The sequence below is a fragment of the Camelus bactrianus genome, chromosome 2 (genome assembly GCF_048773025.1).
Source record: "Camelus bactrianus isolate YW-2024 breed Bactrian camel chromosome 2, ASM4877302v1, whole genome shotgun sequence".
NCBI classification, from domain to species: Eukaryota; Metazoa; Chordata; class Mammalia; order Artiodactyla; family Camelidae; genus Camelus; species Camelus bactrianus.
The window spans coordinates 43,730,892-43,744,207 of NC_133540.1; positions in this window are offsets into that span (position 1 = coordinate 43,730,892).

A 13,316-nucleotide genomic window follows, 5' to 3' on the forward strand; every position below is an offset into this window, starting at 1 on the left:
ACTGTCCACCTTGAAGAGCTGAAAACAACTGATAATCGGTGCTGCCAACACCTGATCATAATAAAAGTTGCAGTTTTCTTGCTTGAAATTCTGTGATGTCTCTACAGCAAGTCCACAGTGCTCTTGTTCCTTACTGTGTGGACTCTGGTTTCTAACGTCCCAATCTTGAGGGTCTTATATTGCTCTTAGTCTTTGGAACAATAAATGCTAGGTAAACAGTTACTTTATCAATTAAAATTTTGTTTTGATTTTCATGGAAAACTTTGTATTATCCAACCTGTGTTATATAACACTTCTTGCCTTCCTGGAAGACTGATCTGTGAAATGCTTACTCCATGCTGCACTCCTCACTCTCTTTCCTCTTGTCTGCACCATCTCACACCCAGCTGGGCACTTCCTGTATAACAATAATCCCTAAGCTGGCAGCAGGTCAAGAGGCTGATTCTCAGGCATTCCATCCTCTCTCCACATGGCTGCACTGGAATCTCCAAGGCCTTTAATGCCAGCCTCACTATGATGAAGAAAACCCATCTTTCCTACATTATTATTTTAGCCATGTCTATATGAATAAAGGCAAGAAGAATGAAAAGCAACATCGTAACTCAGAACATAACTTATATAAGCATAGTAAGACCCCTACAATCATGAAGAATAGTACTGACCAAGTTAATAAGGACTGAAATCAAATTCATGGGACCTATAGAGCTCAATATGGTATGCTTTCTGGGGATGGAAAAGTAACTGTATTATCTTAGATTTCTACTGAAAAGTAGTGGAATCACAGAAATTGTAACATAAACACCACACAAACGAGCATCAAACTGATTTTAAAATGCCTCTTTGTATGTTCTATTGATTTTTCATTAATATGACCTTATTCTTAAACCTACTTGGTTGTGATCCTAATTTTCTACTCAATCTTTTGTTTAGATCCCACTAGGATAGTGATATAGTGTGATTATTCAGAAAGGCACAGGAAAGAGATTAAAACTCCCTGCTAATGAGAACAAGAGAAGGAAAAAGTAATGTGCCAATCTAAGTGTTCTACCTGTAAAGTGAGCTGCCAGACAAGAGGAAATAAATAATGCTTAATCACAAATCTCTTTTTAATGAAAAGAAAAAAGGTCTAAAAATAAATATAAACTAAAACAAACAGAACAGATCTAACGCAGGGAAGTAGTATAAATTTACAATACTGTATCTTTAACAATACTATTACAAAAGCTAAATTATCTTCAGATTATTATTTTATATAGCTATAAACTTACTCTTTTCTGAAAAATGTAATTATTTTTGTAAGAATCTAAATATGACATACTTCAGATATACATGTATTAGCTTCATTTTAAATATGATATTTATTATATTGTGTATAACTATGAATGGAAAGTTAATTGTAATACAGAATTATTTATATTTATATATGAAATGATAAAATAAGTTATAACAAATAATTTATAGTATGAAGCTTTTAATAGGTAATGAAAATAAACAATAACTTTAGAATATTATGGCTTCTGAAATATACATATGCATATATGTTTCTAAATCATCTGATTATCTCCATTCTTGTATTAAAACTTTAATCTTTATTTTCTTTGATCTTCACTAAAATATCTCTAATATAATAATGTAAATAGCTGCATTTTAAAAATGGATTTTATTATAAGCAGTATAGACATTTTTAAATCTCATAATTATTCAGAGATAAATAAAAGGCACATTTTAAAATGTTAATTACATTGCAAAATTATATTCCATTTGTTCCTTCACTTAAAACGGGTGTTATGTGAATATTAATTAAATCCAACTGTTCGGATGTATTACTCCGATTTAATTTCCTCTCAAAATTTTGAGATTTAATTTCCTCTCAAAATTAAGTTTTCATTGGCATTTATCCAATATTTAAGAAAAATTTAAATTGCTTTAGCCACTTTCTTTGAATGGGTTACAAAGTTAATAGCTATGAACAGGACTTGAGTTGTTGAACTGCACACAAAGAAAGAGCCAAGAAATATACTTTGATGGTATATTAATTGCACATATCTCAGAGGCCCAAACAATTTCAGGAGGCTTCTGCTTGTGCAGCAGTATGGTATGACCGCTAAGATGATGACTCTGCAATCAGAAGGATTTAGGTTTAAAACCACACTGGTGTTTCTGAGATATGTGAACTTGGTCAAGTTACTTAATCTTTCTAAGTCTTGGATTCTTTATCTGTATTGCTAACAACAGTATCTACTTTATATGGAAGCTATTAGACTGGCATCAGGAAATATACTTCACTTAATTGCTTAACAAGCATTTACTGTAATGACTTTACAGTTTTATGTTTTGGTAGTCTATTTATCTGCTTTTTTTACACAGATAGGTTGATAAAAGGATACAAACTTTCAGTTATAAGATGATTAAGATCTGAGGATCTAATGTGATTAAGTTGATAACATGTATTGTTTTATGAAACTTCCTAAGAGAATAAGAACTAAATAATCTCAAAAAAAAAAAAAAAAGGTAAGTTTTTGAGGTAAAGGATGGGAATTCTTTCCCAATGTGAACATAAATGAAATCATCTCATTGCACACTTTAAATATCTTATAATTCTGTTTTTTAATTATACTCTAATAATAATAATAAAAAGGGGAAGGTAAAGGCTGCCTGGCTGGGGTTGGTACTGATTAGAGTGAAATAGTTTTGGGACAAAAAAAAAAGTAAAATGCAGATAATTCAATTTCTCCAAAATTGGATCTTAATAAAAATGGCATTCTATCTTCAAAAAGATTTTGATGCCATTCTGGAGTGCTTGAACGTGAGGGCAATTATGAATTATGGACTTTTGGGACTGGATAAATACTTTAGACATAACTCCTGAACACACAGGCTATCTATAAATCTACATATAAAATAGCAAACATGTTAATTTTGAAAAACTAAAAAGTAGATAAAAAAATCAAAAGCAGATTTCAGTGTTAGGTATGGCCATAACCCTTTAAAATATATTTACCAAGGCACAAAATTGACCTTTTCAGTTAATCTGGGAAATGTGGAAGGATTTTTGTTTGTGTTATATTGCAAACATGGTAAAACTCCATGTTTATAATATAATTTGACACCTTTATATATCCACACCTGTTTTAATGTGGTAATATTTTTCTCATTCTTGCTATACTTTATTTTCTGTAAAGAACTGAAATGATACAGACATGTGCAATATTACCTCATCCCATTCACCCTCCCCAGAGGTAACCATTATCCTGAAGTTGAAGTCCATTCTTTTTGTTCGTTCTTTTCCTGTATTTACTTTACTTTAAACAGCATATATTATTTTCTAAGGTATTGTAATAAATACAGACTATCTTAATGTATGTATCTTTTTGTAATCTTATTTTGCTCAACATTCTTTCCAGACTTATCCATGCTAACATACAGCCCAACCATTTTAACTACTGTAAATTATTCCACTGTATGATTCAGTTACAATTTTGTTATTAATCCCACATGGTGGATATTTAAGTTGTTTCTAATTTTTACATATTGTCAATTATGCTGGAATTAATATCTTTTCTTCATTGTCAAAATTTCTCTAAAATGTCTATTATTTTTATTATCCACATGTATACATACACACACATATTTATTTAAAACATGCAGAATGGCTTGTTAAGGATAGGCGCCTTTTCAAACCTCATAGTTGTTTCTAACATTTCTTCAAAGTGAGATGTGTACAAATTCATATGCCCACATGTGTAAGTTTCATTATTTCCATATGCTCACCTACACTTCCTACATGCTGCTTTTGACTATGTTGTACCTTCACAACTTCAGACAGGTTCCTTAGACCAATTTTTAATTTCTCATCTCATTGAGATATCCCTAGCTGTAGGAATTGACTGTCAATAATTAAAATAATAAACTAAATTCAAATATATTTAACTGTCTCACTGAATATGAGGAGAAAAGTAATTCAAAAACTAATAACAAAATTATATTTTGAATTATCTAAATCTCTGTCTATATATCTCTCAGAAACTTCTAACAGTAAATATACAGTAATTGGCTTACAGTATATTTAACCAGTCAATTAGCAACATTTATTGAGATCTTAATTTTGGTTCCCAAGTTTTGGTGATGTGTATGGGAGAAGAAAAGTTCATGGTCTTTATTCTTCATGTGGTATAGCTGGTCTGGGATCTTAAGTAGTGTACTATAAACTAAGCAGCTGTATATGCAAGAAATGGAAAGCCAGTCTTTGCCTTCTAATACTTTAGAAACTAATATACTTAGGAGAAAAACAAATTTTAAAAATCAAATCATACAATTAAATCTGAAGTTAAATATTATAGGTTCAATTACTGATTCCACCACATCCTACCTGTGTAACCTAGGGCAAGTTCCTTAACCTCTCTGTACCCTAATTTCTTTGTTTATAAAATTGGGAAGCTTTATATAAATACTGTAAAAATTTAATCAGTCAATATATGGAAAGTATTGGCAGTGGGATCTTACACATAAGAAGTGCTATAAAATGTTTGCTGTTATAAAATTCCTAGTAAAATATTAAATATCTTAGGAAATTACTCTAACCATTTTGAAGTTTAATAGGTCTCTCTTCTTTCGTAACTTCGCTACAACCCATTGTTTAGCAGACCTTTCAAAACTAAAACTCTAGTAACTACTGATCACTACCTCTATCCTGCCCACCCAGAGCAGAACTGGTTAAAACTTCCTATTTCTTCCCATTACACTTTGAATAAAAAAATTAAATTCCTAACTGTGATGTACAGAATCCCATGTGATCAGAACTCTACCTTCTCAAACTCATCTCTTCTTGGTCTTTAGCTCAACAGTTTCCAACAGTTCTCTTGTATTCGTTAACCACTTAAAGGCCTTTCAAGTTTCTGAGCCCATGCACTGACTATTCCCTCCACTCTTCCCTGGATTTACACTTTGTTTAATCTCTCACAGTCTTAAGGACTTAGATCCAATGCTACATCTTCAGAAAGTCTTCCACTGTCAGCGTATTTAGAGTTTCCCCCGCCCCTCACCCCTATCTTGTGAGGTACCCTCAATGGTTTACAAATGGTTTGCTAATATAAATATGCTTCAGTAAGCACAATATTTGTCGATTCCAACTTACAGCTATATTTATGTATTTACTTACAGATAAATATTCAGACCCAGAAGACACTACCTAAAAATTGCACTCAACATTTTGCGATCCAAATTGAAAAGATCAGCTGATATGCCTGAATGCTACTTCAACAGGCCCAGCAGTGAATGAAGTCTGTATATATATTTTAAAACAGAAATAGTAGTACCTGAAACATACTATCTCACTCACTGCATAACTGCTTTGGCAAGATTTAATATCTCCCTCAACACACTTACAGAGAGCTGACTAATTAAAAAGAAAAATAATGAAACAAAATCTTTCCATCTTAACAGTCTCCTTAAAAGATTTATAAAAAAATATTGACGATATTTTCCATACATTATTTAATACCCTTTATTTAAGGACTTACCAGATTTATTATTGACTTAAACATACAAAACTATTTTTTTTCCTGCAGTTAATTATAAATGGTCATTCTTACTTATAAAAATAAAGAAGGGGGGTTATTTATTTTCTCACCATAACACTATTAGGAAAAATAAAGTCATTTAAGTCTGGAGGATTTGGTAAAGTTATCATCCTATCTCAGACATACAAGAACAAATAGTTTTATTTTCTTTAAATAGATTACATGTGTTTAAATACTATATTTTGTGAATTAAATTATAAATTATGTAGAAACTGAAGCTCAATGGCTATAAATTTTACTCAAAAATATAAGGTCATAAAGAAGAAGCTAAGAGCATGAACTGGGGTTATCATGGAGAACTTATTCTGAGGAGACACTTGAAATGATCAAGGAAAGAAAATGCAGGATTATAATGGGTGATGGGAACTAAAAACTTGCCTCATTTCCTAGGGATTGTTTAAGGTAGAAATAATCAAGACATGTTGGTAGAATGGTGAGGAGAACAGTGTTTACTACAGAAAATGCTGAGTTAAATTAAGTTGATAGGCAGTGTACAGTTCTATTTCTTACTATGTCTGAAGTTATGATACTCTACAGTCAAGCTAACATTCACAATGATAACTTGGACATTGTAAAATTCTCAGTCATCAAAGAAAGACTGAATTATATTTACTGATTTACACGTACAAAGTACACCATTAAACTTTGTATAAGTTTTCCACTATAAAGCTTTTATTATGGGCTTTAATTTAAATTTTAAACATTTTAAACATAATTTTAATAAAATATTTTTTAAATTTATTTGAGGAGACTGTTCAATTAATTCCATTTGGGAGCAATTAACAATTTTTGTTTAACTGCATTTTTATTCAACTGTGACATCAACAGTTAAGGAGTTCAAAATCTAAAATTTTTAAATGCATATGCCTCAGGGTCCATTCAAGTTACCAAAAACTTGCACCTGTATTTTAAAAATAAAAATAAATTTTCACCTTTATAAATTTTTTTGTTTTCTTTTGGATCCTGAGTAAAGGCATTTCCTTGAATTGTATATATCTTCTTAAGAGAGATTAAAGAACAAATGACAAACAGATCTCACAGTCACTGTTATTTAAATGTTAATTCCTTAAATGTAATCATGTTAGAGACAATCCAGAATTCTCAGAATAATTTTTTTGTCATCAATAAGCTCAATAAAAAAAAAGCTGGAAAGTTCAAACAAGTAGAAGGAAGCACAACACCTAAGAATCCAATGCTCAGAAACAGTCACACTTACTTTTTTTTATAGTGTACTTCCTTCTCAACTTTTGGCTCTGTGCATTTTCTGTAATAATTATGAGTATGTTGTATATACATAGATGCATAATCAGATTTTTTTCAAAGTAATTTCCAGTTTTTATTTTTACTGAAGTAATACATAACACTGAAAAATACTGAAAATAAAAAGGTGAAAACTATCATGAATATGTTCACTTCTTAGAAAGTTTGGCATTTTTATTATGTTGGTTGTGTATTATTGATGTTTTTATATCCCTATATCTTTCATAATTGAAAATACACACTTTATATTTATTTTGAGAGTATTTTTACACGAAAATATGAAATCCTAGATAAAAGGTTATAAAATACTGTTGTCATGGGTAATTCATTAAACATTTCTAATTTTAAAGCTGGTAAATGATCAAAACATATTTTTGGATGTAGAAACATTTTCTTAATCTCAAAGTCAATGACTTTAGCTTATGTTATCATTTTTCTGACTTTATTGAAAATTTCATTAGCAAATTATCACACATATTCTTGGAAGGCACTTAATTTTTAAATAGATTTACCTACAGAATTGGTTGAAATACTAAAAATAAGTGAAAAAGATGCATGCTCACTCTATCTGTTCCTTTTCTGTTTTTAGTTTTTGTTTTTTTGTTGTTTTTTTTTTTTTGGTTTTGTTTTTGTTGTTTCACTGTAACTGTTCCTGACATAGAAATAGTCATAATAAAATTTCATCAAGATTAAAGTTTTTTAAAATGTAGATAGCTGTGCCTATTTGGCACTGGGAGTATCTTTGGGTCTCTATACATTCACATTCCTTGAAATCTACGGTAGGCACAGTCGGAAAATGTATCTTTTAAACACCTGGAGAACTTCTATGTGAACCTTTACATCAGGGAGACAGGTTGCTTTTAAACTGTTGTTGTCACATATTAGGTCAAACTTGCAAAATTTCCATACATTTTAATTTTACATTTAACAGATTCCAACAGCACAACAAATAAGTAACAGTCACTAGCTCATTTTTCAGCTTGATTTGCAGCATTTGATTTTTCTGTAATTATTTAGTTCAGACAAATATTTATTTTCTTCAAAAATTGTTTTTATTCTTATATCCATAAGAAATTTCACATATTTATATAACATTATGACATGGTGAGATAAGTCATGCTTTAGCTATCTGAACTAAATGTAAATTTTAATAGTAAATTTCATATTTTGCTTAGAATGTTTTTATAACAAGCATATAAATAAAGACTTGTCAAAGAAATAAGGTCCAGATTATACTCTGTATGTACCCTGATGAATTTATATTCCCCAAGGGCCCATCATTTTACTCATACTTGACTATGTAATATGATATGGAATTATCCTAGAATTTCAAATGGGATGCTTGGGAAATTGGCAACCACGTAGCTCAGATTCCATAGTTTCTGAGCTATATTTTAAAGACTATTAATACTCCGTTACTTGGGTTTATGGTATATTAAGTTTTAATTTACTTAAAAGTAAAACAACAAGGAAGTGAAACATTAATTACAAAAGAGCTAAATTGTATTTGTATTCATTTTCTATCACTTTAAGGCCAAAAGAATCTTTTAGGGGGAAAATACTCAAATTACCATAAGCTTACATATTTTGTTTATAGCTATAAATTAAATATCAACTACAAGCAAACCGCATTTTAAACATTAATTAAAAATTGCAGACTTACAGTGGATGGCAGAAAGGGCTTCAAGTTAATTTAGCTGTTTTAATTCAATCTGACTGACTTAATTATACAGCCATACTTGGTTGAAAGAGAAATACTTTTTCTTTCTTTTGATGAATTTAAAATATATGAAACTTCACTATTCTTTCCAGAAATAATGGTCAACTCACAGTAGATTTTAAACATTACTGACATGTATGTAAAGGTGCAGAATGATGACCTAATTTTTTGCTAAATTCCACCATGTATTCATCTCACTTTTATTTATAAGCAATTTTCTGCAGGCTATAAATGAAGAACTATTTGTGGCCCAGAGAAAGTTTGTTGTGCTAAGGCATAATCAGTAAATAGCAATGTTTGTATCCCTATATATTTTTTCAAATTTGTACAAAATTTTGTTCATGTTCATTTCTGTTCTATCTGTTGGCCACGCTGAGAGGCTGTAGGCAAAAACCTATTTTATCTTAGGCTGGACTCTCTCCATAGAATGACCAAGCATTTTAGGTTGCTTATTCCCATCTTTCCTTACTTTTCCAAAAGCCAAGTTTCATTACTCTGCCCACCAATGATACTTTTTTATAACTTGTCTCAGAGACAAAAGTATCCAAGATAGCCTAGGCTGGCCCATGCTTACTTGTTAATTATGTGTTTCACCAAGGGATTATTTTATTATGTTCATTATTATTGATAATTTTTCTGGTTCAGAGCAGAGGTCAGTGGGAAAATACCTGAAATTTGGTAGTGTTAATCTACACTCCAAACTCCACCACAGACAGCTGTTTAGGCTCTCCAATTTAGCCAGCCACACTGGAATCAGATCAATTTTAGCTTTTAATGAATATCACATCTTCATGACACCTGACAAGGCACTCCACACTTGTAATCAAGACTTGCATGCAGTGAACTTTGGTCACCTGGATCACCATCTATTAGAGTAACTAGGTTTATAGAGCCTTAAAGATGGAAGAAAGTTTGAAAATTTCTTCTCATAGGGGAAAACTTAAAGACTCCTAAATTTTACCATAGTGAATGTTCTTAAGTCATGTAGCTTGTTAGTGGCAGACAGGAATAAAAACTTTGCTTAGTTGACACTGAGGCCAAGGAACCAAGGACGTCAGCAATTTTAAAAAATTATACTCATATATAAGGATTTAATAACAGTTAATCACAGAGGTTGATTCCGTCTTTCTTACATGAATGTCTCTAATCAAATGACTTTAACTACATTCTCCTTCCTCAGCTTTGACATATCCGTAAGTTATTCATCAGATAAACCCTGCCATGAATCCAATGAGAAGTGCCATAAAAGCACCATTAACTCATACTACACATCCCTCTCTCTTTCACACCCATTGTCATTATCCTCTTACAACATTTATACTAATTCTAATTGATGGATTCCATCAGCAAATTAAAAAACAGTACTCTCTAGACTTCAGTGATGAAAAACATACAGAGTAAAACAATATGTTCTTTGGAAATGCAGCACTTTGTTATCTTTATGGTGCAGAGTGAAAGACAAATTAAGGGAAGAATGCTGTGCAAGCCTTTTTTATTGCTTTTATGATAATAAGATAGTCTTTATTTGTTTTGATTGGGTGATGCAAATACATTGTTCTACTATAATTTATTGATTTGGTTAAAAATCAGTGGATGCCTGATTGAAAACTTACAGGTGTTTCCTTCTGATAGTTTACATTAGCAATTTAAATTGCATTTATAAGCTTAAATGGTTCATGAACAACTACTTGGTTCACTTCTCTAAAGAATACCCTACATTTCATGGCGTAATTTTTTATTAGCACTAAGTTGTAATTCATACAATAATCTTTTTTTGATAAGGAAGTAGGTGACATTTATTGTGGAGAAAGTTAGAATGAGAAACTGAGTGCAAGGTAATATTTATCAGAGGCAAGGGAGAAATTACAACAATATTTTTATATGCTCTTGAAGTCTGAAATTAAAATCAAATCTTTCCATTGTGACAATTAGAGTGTAACTAAAAGCACTCTCCATTTTTATATGTGGTGCCTCTTTGTCTAAAATTCAGATCTGAGGTGTAAATTCAGCAGAACTACTCAAGAAACCCATGTATAAAAATGATTCATTGCAAAAAGAAAAAGATATCCAAGTGCTCCCAAATATTCAGTGTCAGAAGCCTGAGGTAATATTGGATTGTAAAGAACTTCCACTCTTCCTGAACCAAACTGCCACAGTGATTTTTTACTGAAACCATCCTTAATCTGTCTCTATAATCCTTCACTAACACTGGAGATAATCCTACCCCATGCTGCAAAGTGTGTCTCATGCTTGTTTCAAATCCTGGTATTGGCTGGAAAGCACCACTGTAAGACTAAAAGACGTATTTTAAAACTTTATGTTGTTATCCTGAGTTCAGTATACATGAGTTATCACTAATAATCTTCTCATTAATTGTGGAGAATAATGATGCATAAACAATGTTGAGAAAATAACCTCATTTAAAGAAATCTGTATCTTTCTTTTGAGTTGATTTAACCAATAATAGTAGAAATTTTCTTCCCAAGACAATTTAAAATAGTCCTCATCCCTTTACTCCCTAGTTATTTTTTTGACAGTATATTTGCCTCATTTGGATTGAGTTTGTTTCTCGATTGAACCCTGCATCCTCTTTCTAGCCATAGATTTTCTGCTTGAAAAAATAAGTTGAGGGTATTAAATAGTAATCCTCAAATTTTTCTCCATTTTTATGTAAGATATATAAGTACATTTTTACTTGAATGGCAAGATTCCGCAGCTACTGATAAAACCTGTAAATATGAATTGGAGTGGGCAAGGAGTAGAAAAGTGTTCTAAATTTTTGCCTATCTTTGCTTATATAGAGAAGTATGAATAATCACTATAGGTGAGTTTATAATTTATTTATGGATGGAAAATGGTAATATTTCTTAGTCTTGATTCTTGTCAAATTTCTCAGTTTTCATCTGCCATATTCATTATGGGGCTTTGAGAACAGAAGCATTCCTCTCTTACTTAATATGTCACCACCAAATCTCACTTCATGATGTATGTTTCTGGGAAACATTTCACAGTAAAAAAAATCAACCTGAACATTACATTCCATTAAAGGTCTAGATTAAAAGAGATTTTTCAGACAGTTTCAGGTTCACATTCAAAGGAATGGCAGAATATGATAATGATATATGAAAATGATATTTTTCTGGATTCTAGATCATCAGAAAACATTCACTGACACTATCTTTCTTGATTATCTTCATTTAGATTATTTACATCTCAATTGAGACTTTATTTCTCTTATCTTTCTTCTTATCCTTCTTGAAGGTCTAGTATATTAAAAATCACTAATTTATTGGCAGTACTTTTACAAAGGAAAAAAGATAGCCTGAGGGGATGAAAACTCCTGGCAACAAAATATGGAGGTCTGTAGTTTTAATTTCTAAGCCTATGACTAATTGTTTATAATTTATACTCACAGGGTACAGATCTGGTGTTTATTTCTCTAAATAAGTTCCCATGAAGTGTCATGTCATAGCAGAACAGAGTGACATAAAACTTCAAACTATTTTGAAGAAAGTTAAAGCAAAAATGCAAACAAGACAAAACAAAGAGCACATGTCTTCATTCCTGATTTAGCCCAGCATTGCAAATAGTAGAGCAGTTCTTGTCTTTTTTGTTTCTAAATGATTTTTTTAGTGGTCACAAATAGCCTAGAATAAAAAGTTAGGTGGGTTACAATCCAATAAACTGGGAAACAGAACTGATGTAGCTTTAACTATCAACTTCCATCAATCAGTGACTTAAACCTCCTCATAAGGAAAAGAGTGCTTTCAGTTTCAACAGTATTATGGACCTGGGACTCTCAAGCTTTATGTAATACATGCTAAACTTACAACTAGGTAGTCTTTGTTCCAAGTTGGTTGCAATATAGAAAACTAATTTTTTTTTTTAAATCAAGGAGATTTAAAAAATAGTCAAAGGCTACCGTTAACAACCTAAGTCTGAACCAGTTTATAATTGAGAGGATTACCAGCAGCCATTCAAGAAATTTTAGAGAAAGCCAGTGGATTGCTAATTCAGAGCACAGAAGTGATTTTTTGATAAAAAATATCACAAGGTCATAGGGGGCTTTAAAGCTTCCAGTCACCCTGCAAGGAGCCACAGGCAATGAAACTGCAGCTGGAGTGTATCAAAGGGTAAAACAGCAGAACTCAGAGGTCTAGGAGGGAGATAAGTTAGTAGTTTCAGGTTACAAGAGAGATTAAGAACTACAAAAGTTCCATTTAATTTTAGTAATATATTAATATTTTATGAAGGATCTTTGGGACCTTTTTTTCCCTTTTTTTAAAGAGCCCAACAAGTAATGGCCTTTCCCTACCTCTTTCATCTTGGAATTTCATGATCATTCGTGATCACCATGACACCAAGCACCTTTTTTTTCTTGGAATTATGCAGCAGGTCAGACAAATTTTCAGGCAGAAATCTGTCTCTTCTCAGCCCCCTTTCTGAGATAAGCCCAACAGTAAGATATGAACGTAGCCTTACACCCCATCCCCATCAGTCAACCTAAGGGAAGCATCACTAAGAGACATAACAAAGGCCATGGCACCAGGCTTTTTCAATGCCCTTCCACTGGTCCATTCCCAACGTACATTCAGGGCATCATTTATATTTAAACAAAACCATGTAAGGAATAATAAAAGAAGGATTCCAAAGCATACATTAAGTATTAAATCTTTTGAAACACATTCTTAATATAATTGGAGGTCTTTAGACATTATTTTTTTAAATGATGGGATGTTTAAACTGGATGCTATACA